The 13,600-nt window shown below is 42.9% G+C and overlaps 1 protein-coding gene across 1 annotated transcript in view; it reads left to right on the top strand.

The window, feature by feature from the left end:
• The first annotated feature begins 7,726 nt into the window (after nt 1-7,726).
• SLC6A1 (solute carrier family 6 member 1) overlaps nt 7,727-13,600 on the top strand; it is a 61,901-nt gene continuing 56,027 nt past the window's right edge. Inside the window, exon 1 of the mRNA XM_063348358.1 lies at nt 7,727-7,884. The gene's annotated coding sequence lies outside the window, so the exon portion shown is untranslated. The remainder of the gene's footprint in view (nt 7,885-13,600) is intronic.

Here is a 13,600-nt window from a genome sequence, read left to right as displayed (position 1 = left end):
CATCAAGCCTGGCCTTGAATGTCTCCAGGGATGGGGCCTCCACCACCTCTCTGGGCAACCTGTGCCAGTGTTTCACCATCGTCATTGTAAAGAACTTCCTAATGTCTAATCTAAACCTACCCTGCTTTAGTTTAAAACCGTTACCCCTCATCTTATCACTACATGCCCTTGCCAACAGCCCCTCCCCAGCTTTCTTATAGGCCCCCTTCAGGTACTGGAAGGCCCGCTATAAGGTCTCCCCGGAGCCTTCTCTTCTCCAGGCTGTTCATCCACGAGTACTCCCAAGTCCTTTTCCGCAGGGCTGCTCTCTATCACATCATCCCCCAGCCTGTATTGATAACGAGGGCCGTCCCGACCCGAGTGTAGGACCTTGCACCTGGCCTTGTTGAACTTCATAAGGTTTGCTCGCGCCCACCTCTCTAGCTTGTCCAGGTCCCCTCTGGATGGCATTCTGTCCCTCTGGCACATCGACTGCACCACTCAGCTTAGTGTCGTCAGCAAACCTGCTGAGGGTGCACTTGATCTCACTGTCTATGTCGTTGATGAAGATGTTGAACAGCACCAGTCCCAGTACGGATCCCTGAGGGACACCACTTGTCCCACAGGGACAAGTAACACCCAACAGGGACAAGTGTCCCAATGTGACACCACATTGAGAGAAGAACTTGATTTCTTTTCTGTAGTGATGTCTAACTTCTTGAGGTGTGAAATCTGGAGGCAGATTTGTCAGGTAGTTGTGCATTGGACAAATACTACCTTTGTCTTCAAGATACGCTATATGCTGAGGGCTTGGATGCATAGGTATTTAAAAGACAGGTAGACATAGTGCTTAGTGACATGGTTTAGTGACGGTTTTTGTCAGTGTTAGGTTGATGGTTGGACTCAATGATCTGAAAGGTCCTTTCCAAGCTAGACAATTCTATGATTCTATGACAGAAGTGTTACAAGAATGAGAAGAGGTTTACTTTCCTCTCATGGGGAAAAACACACTTCTTGAGAGAGGAAAGCATAATGTTGCTACTTGCACCCATTAAACCTGTTGAAGACCGTGTGAAGGATGGATCTTGTGCTTATACAGTCATCCTTCCAGGGCTTAATTCTCCTCTGTATGAGCAAGAAATCAAACCTCATTCACGCCCAGCAATATATATATACAAAGCTTAAGATTCTGCTCAGCAAGTCACACTGCCCCAATGCAGCAAGATATCAGTTGCACAAACAGGAGAAACATGCTGATGAGATTCAATTAAGTGGTATAAAAGAACTCACTCAATTGATTTAGTGCATTTCCAAGCACATTTCCCACAGACAAGATCCAGTAACGCCCAAGAGTGCAATGATCAATGAATTGAGTACAAAATCCTTTGGATTTCTCAAGTTCTCAAAATCTGAAACAATCAATTCTGAAGGATTTTTTTGAAAAAAAACAAACCAACGAACAAAAAAAATTATTTTCTATAGACTAGAATGGTATGCACAAGCCTAATTCCTGGCACAAGTGCCCTGCAATCAGAAAACTATATATTTCAAGCAATGCTTTCTGTGTGCCTCTACAGAGAAGAAAGCTATAAGGTCTCACTAATTCCTTTGTGCTTTTCACTGATAACTTAAGGAGCAGTTTCAAAGTGAAAAAATCTGTGAGGAACTGCTCTCTTCTTCCCACACCATACAGCACGGAGTTTACCCTATCCTCCATCCATACAGTCTGTGAATTAGCATCTCTCCCCAGGATCTGTGTTGTTGCAGCACAGTGGTACTTGGGCCATGTGAAATATCACCATGTAGCAAGGCTACGTGAGATAATGTGTTTCTGTGTGAGACTATGTCTTGCTAGACAGCAAGGTGCTGTTCTTTCCAGAAAAGCATCCAACACACTGTTCTGGGAGGAGGAAAACAACATGGCTAGTCCCAGATTAATGTGATAGGGTTTGCAGTATGAAAATAATGTTAATTGCATTTTTAAAATAATCTCTCTTTAGCTAATACCAATAAACTGTAAAGATCAGTCTTAATGCTAGGATCACTGTTGGTTTGAAGCACAGTCTGTTGAAGTAGGAAATTTTGAAAACTTTTTTGGATGACAAGAAATGTTGGCACCGCCACCATCTTCACAGCTATTGTCCCTGATGAAACTGGCTTTTGCTACTTCCTCAGCTATACAAGGCCCTCTATAGTCTCTTTTCTCCTTTATTTGAATGCTGTGATGAGAGGCCCAAATCTTTTGTCTCTGCTATACTTAGTATCTGTCCTTCTATGCAAGTTTTCTTTTCCTTCCAGATGTTATCAAAGTCCAATAACTGCTCTTGAGAGCCAAGACAGATGTAAGCTATTTTTTAAAACACAATTCAAGCCAACTTTCTTTGAAATGTAAAAATATATCGAAACATTATGAATGCCTTTTAATGCTATAGAAATGCAAAAATAAGTGCTATAATAATCATTAGATTATTTATCATCATCTGTCAAGGCCAAAATCCTAGCTCTAATAGCAATCACCATGGCTAGGCTCCAATGCAATTATTATCAGGGACCTGCTCCAAAGACCATCATCAAAGTCAATGAGAAACTTTTTCCCACTGAGTTCAGGGTATTTTGGATGAGGCTCCAAACTGTCTAAGCTTGCAGAAGCTGCCTTTGGCCCTCCCAAAGCCAAGACTCACACCACAGAGGTTGCTATCGGTGGAGAGACTTAAAGACAGCAATCTCCACAGCACTGCCCATGGCCAAACAGCTTTAAAAAATAGCTGTGCCTTTCCTTCGTTACATCTGGTTGCTGTATCCCTTACTGTCACCTTAACAGTTGAGGTCATGCTGATCAGTCTCAATATTGTCATTCGTGCATGAGGATCCTTCAAACGGACAGTGACTACTAGTTGCCCTATATTGACTCGGCAGGTCAGAAATGCATTGCAGCTTAGGCAGCAACTTACTGAAAAATGGCAGCAAGACCTGTTATTTTCCTAGCTTCTCCACTTCATGCTTGAATAAGATAAGGTATAAGGAGCTCAAGTTAATTTGTAACAGCTAAATACTTCCAAATAAAAAACAAAGTTTGTGGAAGCAATATAATCTCTTCATTGTTTTTTGACCCTGTGAAAAGGGGTAGCTTTCGTAGTGACACACATTCCTGCTGGTTTTAATCAACACGTAATTAAGAGAAAATTATAATCATAATAGCATATTTCATCCCAAAGGCTCCAAGAGTTCTTGATAAAAAGTTGGCCAAATGCTGTACTTAATTATACTCATGCAATCGAGTTCAAATGAGGGTGGACATTCTTTAACCTCTGCAATGCAGCAACTTCAAAGAAGGAACATAGCACCTGCTCATCAGAACACACTGCTCTGTGCAATATGAAAGGGCAAAAAGTAAAGACTCTCTGAAAAAGTGAACTGAAACACTGGGGAATACTTAGCAATTATTACTCAGATAGGAACTGGGTGAGGGAAATGAGAGTTCGTCTTACGTTAGCTAGTACAGACAGAATGCTCTGGGATCTTGCATGAAAAACGCTAGCCAGAACCTTAGGATTCAGCTGATCCATTTCCAACACTCCACACAAACACCTTTCTGATCAGTAAGTAACGTCACACTGCCCAGCACCTGTGTGATTACATTTCTTATCCAAGTCCTGGCTAGCTACAACCTTGCTGAGCTTTTGAGATGTGAAGACTTATAACCAAGAGGGTAATGACCACAAGTCTTGACAATTTAGCAAATTATTGGCAACAAAGGCTAATTGCTACTGCAGGATATGGTGCTTGAATACGGTACATTACACAGTGCATGGTCTTTATTTGCTGTGAGTTAGTTCCTATCTGATATCTAACCATCAAAAACTGCAACATCAAAAGAACAAAAAGCAAAAAAACAACCAACACTGACCATGGGGATCTATTTTCCTTTTGGCAGAAAAACAGCAGTATAAATGGTATCTTTTGGAAAGATTACACTCTGGAAGTGTTTAAGCAGTTGACAAATAAAATGATCAGAGCAACAGTCTATTTATCATGTCATCTAGAATAGCATCAAAAATACAGCACTGGAGCTTGTAAGGTTTAGCAATATTAAAACTGGTACAAACACAGCGACAGCATCAGTTCTTAAACCTGCCAAAACAAGTACTGAGTTGCTTTGTACTTATCAGTCCAATTGTCTTCTTCCTGCAGAAAACAGCTTCCAGTTTACACTCATTTTCAGTTTCCTCAACTGAACTATCACACTTAGGGTTTCAGCCCTCAAACCCCTAACATAGCCTTTCTTAGATTGCTAAGGCAGTGCCTAAGTAACATTTCTTGCCAAATGCACGCTGTTAGACTCTCCAGAGTAGCCAGGTTACACTAAATTCCTGGAAGTAGCAGTTCAGTCTCATTGGCAAGCTTGTCCCAAATGTAAATCTTAGTTCTCTTCTCAGAAACGAGTACACAGTGGGACACTCCAGACTTAACACCCGTCTTCCTCCCAGAGATGCCGGCATTAGCACATGCAGCCAAGCCCATGCCCACCCAATGTGTCCTTTAGGGGAGTCGTTGCACAGTCACACCCCTAGGGAGACAGGTCTGTGCATCCAGGAACCATGCGTTCAACCGATTCCCCTAGATACGTGCTTCTGAGTCATCAGCTTGCCAACACAGCAGGCAAAGCCTAGCACATTTATAAATAATCTGTGGGAAACTCGGGGGAAACCGTAGTTTTCCTCCCTCACAGGAGCTTCTTTAAGCAGGAGCTCCCTTTTCTTAGATGTTTCCAAGGAATTCTCCAGCATACAACAGCATTAAAAATCAGATACTCAGTAAGATCAATGGACAGACGGAGATCTTTACGTGTAAGCACCAAGAGCCGTACAAGTGTCAAGAGCACCACAAACTTGTGCAGCCTCTGCTGAAATCCACACTGTATTCTCATGGCTTTCAGTTTAAAGTTAGCTTGGACATATCTGCATGCCTTGTAAGTCAGTATAACTGCAGCCCCCAAATCTCTGAGTTATGATGGAACAGTAGCAGATCTTTTTCAAGTCAATGAACTGTAGCATGACATCCAATGTTAAGCAGAAAGGTCCACTGGACATTTTCACTGGTCTCCTAGAAGCTAAAGCTTAAATAGTTAGAGATTATGACACTGCCTCCAAAACAAATCACAGACTTCTTCCTTTCAAGGGATGTGGTCAGGAAAATGCTGTAGCTAGGAAGGCTGGGAAGGAAGGAAGGAAAACAGGAAGGCAGGAAGGATGGGTTAGCATTTTGGCTCTGTAATGCTACAGGACCAATTTCCAAGCATATTGGATCAGTCAGGGTAATTTTAACTTTCCCAATCTCTCATGGACCATAATCAGATCAAACTGAATTGAGGTGATCTTGAAATCTACTGTCAATACAGGTGCACTGCTGACACGCAGATCACATGCAGTGACCAGCAGCTTATGAACAACAATTTGGGAACCACTGTGCTAGTGTTTGATCTGCACAGTGTTGGCTATTAATGGAATTTGCCACGGAATTCATTCTCTTAATCTTGATTTACTCTGAAAAATTGTAGCTTTCAAGTAAAAAGAAGCAGATCTAGGCTAAAACTCCTCATTCAAAAATGTGAGAAGTGGTACAAAAATCTTCAACCCGCAGCTGCAGGTGGCTAGTTTATGCAGCTACTTTTCAGATGGTAGTTTTGACCTTACCAATGCGAATTGTTGTGGAGGCAAAAGACAGCTAGCCCCACTGCATTGTAACCAGTGCAGAGGAAACCTAGACAGTCACACGGCCACAATATGGCAGGTCACCCACAGATGTCTGACCGGACAATGCCAACGGAGCAGGGAGGGCTGTAGCCTCTTCGGTACTAATTGCACATCCATTCCCGGAGAAAGGTTCTTCTGTTTAGGACCCAGCCTCAAGCGAACTGTTAGTACTACTCTGGGAGCAGGTCTCAATAACTGACTATATCCTATATTTTTAAAAAGCCAAGTCAATCAGAACCAATACTTAGCCTAAACACAAGGACAATGGGACTATGATGAAGACAAGGGCTAATCAAGCGCTAATCAGTAGCAAAATCTATAATCCTGAAGTAATAGCAGAGATGCCAGAGCAGTAGTTATTCATTGACACTGTATAAATTAGATGGCTAGAATAGCATTAGCTGTTACCTTTTCAAACCACATGGGCAAAGAAAATTCCTGATTATTATGGTGGATTACAGGACAATCCAATTATTAGTCTCAGCGTAAATACTCCTTGTAATTAATGGGCAACAAACTCTGCTAACGTATTTTCCACATTAAAACTCACAAGCAAGTCATCGAAGATTTTGAGCAATCTGGCAACCTCTGCACAATTAGCTGGGTTTCAAAATGGTAATTGGCCAATTTTATGAGATTTATCCTCTCTATCTGCATGTCCTAGTAATAAACATTAGTGTTTATACTTCTATTGCTGTAAGATTATCATGTGTCAAACACTAGTTCACACATGATCCTTAAATTCACATGGATAAACGTAGACATTAAGAAGATAGACAAACATTTGGGGTGCATTCATAATCCACTGATGGGGTAAATGACAAAAAAAATCCCCTCCAGAGCTGTTTGGGAGGAAAAGGAGGCTAGGTCTTCCTGACTTGACAAGTGCATGACAGCGCAGTGTAGATTGCGGGTTCTGTTACCAATTTTGTGTATCGTTAGACAACGGATGCTAGCAGAGATTGGGTATGTTACTTCATCTTGTAAATAACAGACGCTGTAATGAATGTAATGAATGTTACTTCATCTTGTAAATAACAGACGCTGCGCTTTAATGCAGTGAAAGACACAGGACGAGGTATGGGATTGACTCTTCTACTACGGTGATGACGACTTTAGTCCTGCTGCAAGGGAAACCAGCTTACCTTGAAAAACTCCCTGGAAGGTGTTCTTTTGGTTCAATCCCTGGGCCAGTTGTCACTGCCATTTCACTCACTCATTTCAGGGAGTCACCTGGGAAGTCAAAGGCGCCAATGCTTTTTCTTGCGGGTGTGGACATTCATCAGGTCCCTGGGATGCACCTGTCCTTGGTGGAGCAGTGTCTGGCGGGGACAGCACGTGCTCCATGATCCCGGGGACAAGGCCGAGCGGCTGCCGGGTGTCATGGCTGCGGTGAGCTCGCCCCGCTTGGGGCCTGCAGGGAGCCACCGCCAGCGACTCCCGACGGGAAACCTTACACCGGGAAGATGCCGGACTGAAAAGAATCCCAGGAAAGGGGCGATTTTGGCCATTTCTTGTCCTACACTTGGACATTTTTGAGGGCGTTTGGAAACGTATTTATGTTTCAACACTATCGAAACACAGTTCTAAGCTTTCCTGTTGGAAGTTAACTTTCCACTTGGAAACACATGCCGCTCAAACCCGGTCAGAAAACTGCTCGTTCTTCCAGCAGCTCCCCAGGCCTGCCGCTCTCAGCTTCTTTGTTCAACTTCCGTTAACTCGGGCCGGGGGGGAAACCGGCAACGGCCGAAGCGCTGAGGGCTGCTGGCCTCCGGCGGGAAAACCGGCGACCGCCGAAGTGCTGAGGCGAGCCACAGGTCCGCCCGACAGCCTCCCCGGCGAGGGGGACGGGGCGCGGTGGCAACAGCTGTCGCCTGCAGGCAGAACGACGGGACCCGGGCCTGCGGCCAGGCCCGAGGGGAGGCGGCCGGCCCCGGCGGCGGCGGTCTCTCTCCTCAGAGGGGCGGGCTGGGAGGCGGGGCGGGGCGGGCAGCGCCCGGCCCCGCCGCTGCGTGGGGAGGGCGCGGCGGAGCGGCGGGCGCCGAGCTTTAAATGAACATTACTATCGCTCGGGGAGGGTAGCGCCGGTGGCTCGGGACGGTTGGCGGCGGTGGCAGCTCTTCTTCGTCGTCCTCCTCCGCGGCGGCGGCAGGTAGGGTGTGCGCGGTTCAGCGCAAACTTTAGCCCTTCCCCGTGCGCGCTCCGCGGCACCCTGAGGCGAGGCCGGCGTCGAGGGGCGCAGCGGGGGACGCGGCCGCCCTCGGGGGCAGGATGCTGAGGCGGCGGAGCCCTGAGGGGAGAGAGGGGGCCCCGCGCAGGGGCTGAGGGGGCGGCAGCGGGAACCGCTGAGGTGAATCGCCCGGGAAGCGGCCGCGGGGAGGTCGCCTGTTGCCGTCGCGCTGGCGGCGGCTCCCGGTGCCGCGGAGGTCGGCGGCGGCACTTGGTTTCCTTCAGTCGGTCGCCGCCGCGGTGTGCCGAGCCTCCCTCCGCCCGTGTGGGCGCTCGCGGGGGCGCGGGCATCGCCGTGGGTGAAGGGGAAGGGAGAGCGGAGGCGGGGGCCACCCCCGGGCGTCCCTCGGCTCCCCCGGGGCTCTCCTTTCCGCGGGAACCCGGAACGGCCTCACCCTAATGAAAGTTGTTTCTAGGAGGTGGAGTGTTTTAATTTCTGTCGTTTAACGTTAAATGTGTTCCAGTGCTTTGCTTAGTCGGTAGCAGAACATGGATAAGGAAACGTGAAGTGTCGGTCTGGTGCTCTGCTTCTAGCTTCTCGGTAATGGATTTAAAGATTTCGTTATAATTTCAGTTCACGCATTATCTTTGCTCAGTTGCTTTAGAACTCGCTTAAACGGTATTTTCAACAGAGATGAGTGAACTTTAAAGAAAAATCAGGTCAGGCATAGATTCCGGGCATCAAACCCTTTTCAGGTCCCAGAAATAGCCACAGAAGTAGCGTGACCGATTCTCTTTTCATGCACAAAGCCTTTTATTTTTTATTTTTACTGGAATTTCTGTCAGATACTGGAGCTCATCGACTGGCTGTTTTCAGCTGAGTTTATTGAAATAAACATGCTTTCTAAGCATGCATTCTTATGCAATTATGTTAGTCTCCCTTGACCATATGAGGTTTGAGTTTCTGATAGAGACTGTAGTTCTTGAAATAATAAAGTCTGTTTAGCACAAGCTCTCTCTTTTTGCACTTTTAGGGTTTAGATCTATGAGAAGGTGAAAAGGAAGATGACTGTGAGGGAATGTGCATATTAGCTGTTATGGGCTAAAAAAATTGTACTTGAATATTAATAAAAAAGGTTCAGAGAGAATGTTTTATTTCTAATATTCTGTACTTGAAATAACAGGGTTCTTAAGTTATTGTATGTCTTATAAAGTCTTGGAACAAGAGCTGACAAATGTTTATCTTGCAGTAAATGGGTCAGATGATAACATCTTCCAGTGGATCTCTTACTTCTGTATTGGACAGCTTTGGTTGCTAAGTAGCTATGAATTTCTAATCTCAAAGTAAATGATGTCATAATGACATCATCATGTCCTTTCACTTGATTGATTCTCATAAGAGAACAGTAATGAGATTTGATATACATGTCCCATCTCTTTAATATTCTTCCTCTGCTTCAGGGGATTTCCTGACCTGCCTGGCAAATTCCAGTGAATCACACTGAGCTCTAGTAAAAAGATGTTCCTTTTGGAGACGAGGTGGAACATTAAAGGGACAGTGGCTGATCCTGGCCTCTTCAAAATCTGAGGATCTTGGCAGCTTTTGTCTTAAATGTGGAGATCTAGATATGAAAGGCAGTGACTTAAAACTTGGAGTTATTAAATTTGCATGCAGGTGGGAAAGTGACTTGAATTTCAATGATGCTCAGCTTGAGCTGTTCGAATTTACTTTAATTGGCTATCTGGAGCTTCAGCACTTTTTTGGGGATCAAGTTGCTTAATGTGTGTGAATTTAAATGCTTTAGGTGGGGCACGGGGAACAGAAAAAACATAAGTTGGTATCTTCCTTCTGTTGCCAAAATAAATTTCAGTCCTAATGGGAAATGGGTGAAATCTGTCAGAAATTGACGTGTTAATACTGTGTTAAGAATTGATGGCTCAATTTTCATTTTATTTTTTTCTAAATAGGTAGCCTAACTTAACTATTGATAAGTTTGAACTATTTCAATATCAACACTGGCATCATAGGGAACTCCTTTTAAGAGAGCTCTAAATCTTTAGAGTTTATAGAATGTGCAAGAATTTGATGTTGTTTGTTTCTTCTGAGGTTAAAGGTATGGATGATGTCATTTGGTAATGAGGAGCATGGACTGCTAGTTTTTACAGTTTATTTTATCATGCATGCGTTCATATGAGCATGGGTCTGCATAAATTTTAGGCAGTTGTTCCCATGATAAATAGTTGTTTTGTGATCATGAATTTCTTCATACCCAGTGAGTCTGAAGTATTCTAGACAGGGCTGTGTGTATGTTATGTGTGTAAAGCTTACTATTTCCTATGCGTGTGGAAAAGGGAGAAATGAAGCAATTTTCATGTCTGCTTTATTGAACGTGGAGTTTTGTTTGGTAAAGTTAAAAGCTGAGGCTGTTCAGAGGCTGCATACGCCAATCTTGCTTGATTCGTGAATATCGTGGGTTGCTAAAATGCTTTTCAAAAGTAAACAATGATTTGTTAGCATGGACGAGTTGGTGGTTAATGTAGTTACCGAAGATACTGATTGCTGATGGGATGCTTCTATTCTTGCTAAAGTACTGCAGCATTGATGGCACTATTAAGTATAACAGAGTAGTAATTGAACACGAGGACTGGGAACAAGCGAAGTAGGAAGGTGGTGGGGGAAGAAGCTTTTGACTCTATATTTGAATCTATTCACTATGTAAGTGCAATCCGAGCTACAGATGCCAAAAGGAAATTTCTAAATAATCTGTAAGAATTCTGCACTCATCATCCTATATGCAGTGACAAATTTCCACAAGCTTTAGATGCTTTCCGGGATGACTCAACTACGAACAAGTGATTTGGAAAAAAATATTATCTCTGAAGAGAATCCTTGGTGACAATTTCTTTTCAAGTTATCTTAGGATTTTCTACTTACCGTGATTTCTTCCAACTCATGCTTGCATTGAATGTTGGAAACAAAAAATGAATTTGGACTTGGGGACATATCTGTGCCTTTCAACTGCATGTTAGATGGTCATCTGTGACATTTGCATGGTTGTGCTTTTAATATGGTGACACATTTGGTTACATAAAATGCAGAGAGCAGTGCACCTCAAAGCCTTTCTGAATGCTTGTAATGGAAGGTTGAAGCTGCAGTCCTGACCTCTCTGAACAGGCGATGACAGCGCAGACGTGGCCAAATAGAGAAAGACAGTGAACACTTTCACAGTTGTGGCAGATCTGACTTAAAAGACAAGGTCAGTTGTTGCAGCAGCTCAGTAAAACAACGGACAAGGCAACAAAGTCTTTTGTTGTACAAATAGCAATAGGAAATGCAATCTTTAGACTTCCGTTATCTACAGCAAGACTAAGCTGCGTTCAGATCACGGGTGAATTATTTGGTATCTGGCTTGAAAAAAAAAAACAAAAACCCAACTGATATGCTTCAGAACTTCTAGCAACTGAGATATTTTGTTTCCCTGCTTCCAGAAGCATGTCCTCTGACTGTCAGCGTGAGGACAGCCAGCATTTCAGCCCCAGCTTCTGCTTTTGCCATAAGCTCTGTAGGAGAACAGAATGAAATACCAACTGGATTGTTGGATTTGCTCTTTTCTTTAATTTATATTTTTAAGGGGAAAAAGAATGTAACATCTGAGACTTTCTCAGACTACTTGTGTGAGCCTTTTATAAGGGCAACACTGGCAGTTGGATATTTGAAATGTGTTTTGTTCAGTCAGATTGGAAGGTAACCTGATAAGCAAATTCATCTACACCTGGACCTCCTTTACTGATGGGAAAAAAAAATCTGCCAGCTGCATAGAGTGCTATTTACAGAATGCAGACAGGATTTGGTCCCTCATATACTAGGAACTGAAATAATTAAAAAATATATTTTTTATATGTATTCTACCCTCCTTTCTGTTACGAAGGAATTTGAAGAAGGAAAGTCACACAGTGTATCATTAAAAACAAATTGTTACTTTCCAAGAAACCCTTTGTTGGTTTTTTTGTTGTTGTTCTTGCACAACTGTATTTTGCAATAATTTTAATTGTTCAAGATCTGGTCAACGTGCAAGTTTGTGAACACAGAAGAGGCTGACCACGTCCAGAATAGAGCTGATGTAATCTGCAGACCAAGGACTAAATGCTGCTGTCAGTTGCACTAGTGTAGTTGGAACAACGTTAGCCTGAGCGGTCATTCCTTGGCTTTACCCCAGGGAAAGAGACCCAAACCATTAATGTTCTGCTATTTCCATGTTGCTACTCTGATCAGACTTAAACGTGCAGAAAATGCCCCTCTCAACAATAATTCTGCTTTGTATTGGGTTAATGACAGCTCTTTGTTATAAAGGAACCCTGTGGGTCACAGGGAACCCACAAGGTATAACAGGTACAAGTCCTTTGACTTCAGCTGTAATCCATGGGGTGCTTTGAGTAATCACTTTGGTGTCTCAGAAGTCCTGTGTTTGTCTTACTCTGTGCCACTGTTGTCTGGTTAAAAAATAAAAACAAAACAAAACCCCCAAAACACACAACCAAAAAAACCAGCACAACCCCCACAACAATAGCACAAAAACCCTAAAGGAAATAAAACCAAATACAGAGGCGGGCCTTACACGCTGGTAGCTAACGTTATCTATTAGATATGAAAAGACTTTCCATTTAAGATTTAAATTAAGCATACTTAGCTATCAATTGCTCCAAAATCACTTTTCTACTCAAAATCATTTCTGAAAGAATTCATCATCTAAAAATAGAAGTTATTTAAGGATGATTAATAGAGCAATTTGTTAAGCTGGAAAGTTTTTATTTGTTCTGGTTTTGATCTATGCATTTAAAAGATGTGATATGTTGTTAGCAAACTTAATGCTGACTTTAGTTTGAAGAGCTGTCTTAGAATAATCTTTGTGTAAATAGAACCTCTTCTGTGTAAAATAACAATTATTTTAATATTTAATTAGAATGAGGTTATAATGAAAAGCATACAGTGAAAAATTGTTACTTTCATACCAATTGTATTCATATGCTTATCAAGCAGTGCCTACACAGTTGAGGTTCATTCTGTAACTGTACAAAATTGTGTAACAAGACTAAAATCTAGGGCAGAAGAAAGGAAGAATAAGTCATGTCAGTGGCGAATAAATACATCACAAAATTTTCACTTGAAAAATGTATGCTTTTAGCTACCAATCAATGTATTCCTTTCAATACAAACTAAAATTTCACAAGTAAATTGTCCCAGTCTGATCTAGAATTCTCCTTGTGCAAGAAATTGATTTATTTTTTTTAATACTTTATTTTCCTTCTTCTGGATAGATAAAACTAAGCTCAGGATGTCAGGATGCAAACTTTCTTCCCAGAGAAGTTTGCTCAGCGTTTTCATCACTTAAGAGTAGTGGGTGTTGGAAGGGAGGGGGAGAGTTTGCACAGTTTGTGCCATCCCCTTTCTTCTGAACTGTGACTTACAATATGCCCTTGAAGGTAAAGGCACGTAGCACCAACTCTTCAGCAGTCTGAACCCTCGAATGAGTTAATTTGGGGGTTCTGTGATATAGCTCAGGGGAAGGGGTTTGCTTGTTGGTTGTTTTTTTTGGTTTTGTTTTGGTTTTTTTTTTCCTGTCTGAAATGTAGTGCAGACTCAGTCTGATGAATCATACAGAGCTCAAAAATAAAATATTTTTCTCTATCAAGGTGATACT

Source organism: Chroicocephalus ridibundus, chromosome 10 (genome assembly GCF_963924245.1).
Source record: "Chroicocephalus ridibundus chromosome 10, bChrRid1.1, whole genome shotgun sequence".
NCBI lineage: Eukaryota > Metazoa > Chordata > Aves > Charadriiformes > Laridae > Chroicocephalus > Chroicocephalus ridibundus.
This window is presented reverse-complemented; position numbering and strand designations above follow the sequence as displayed.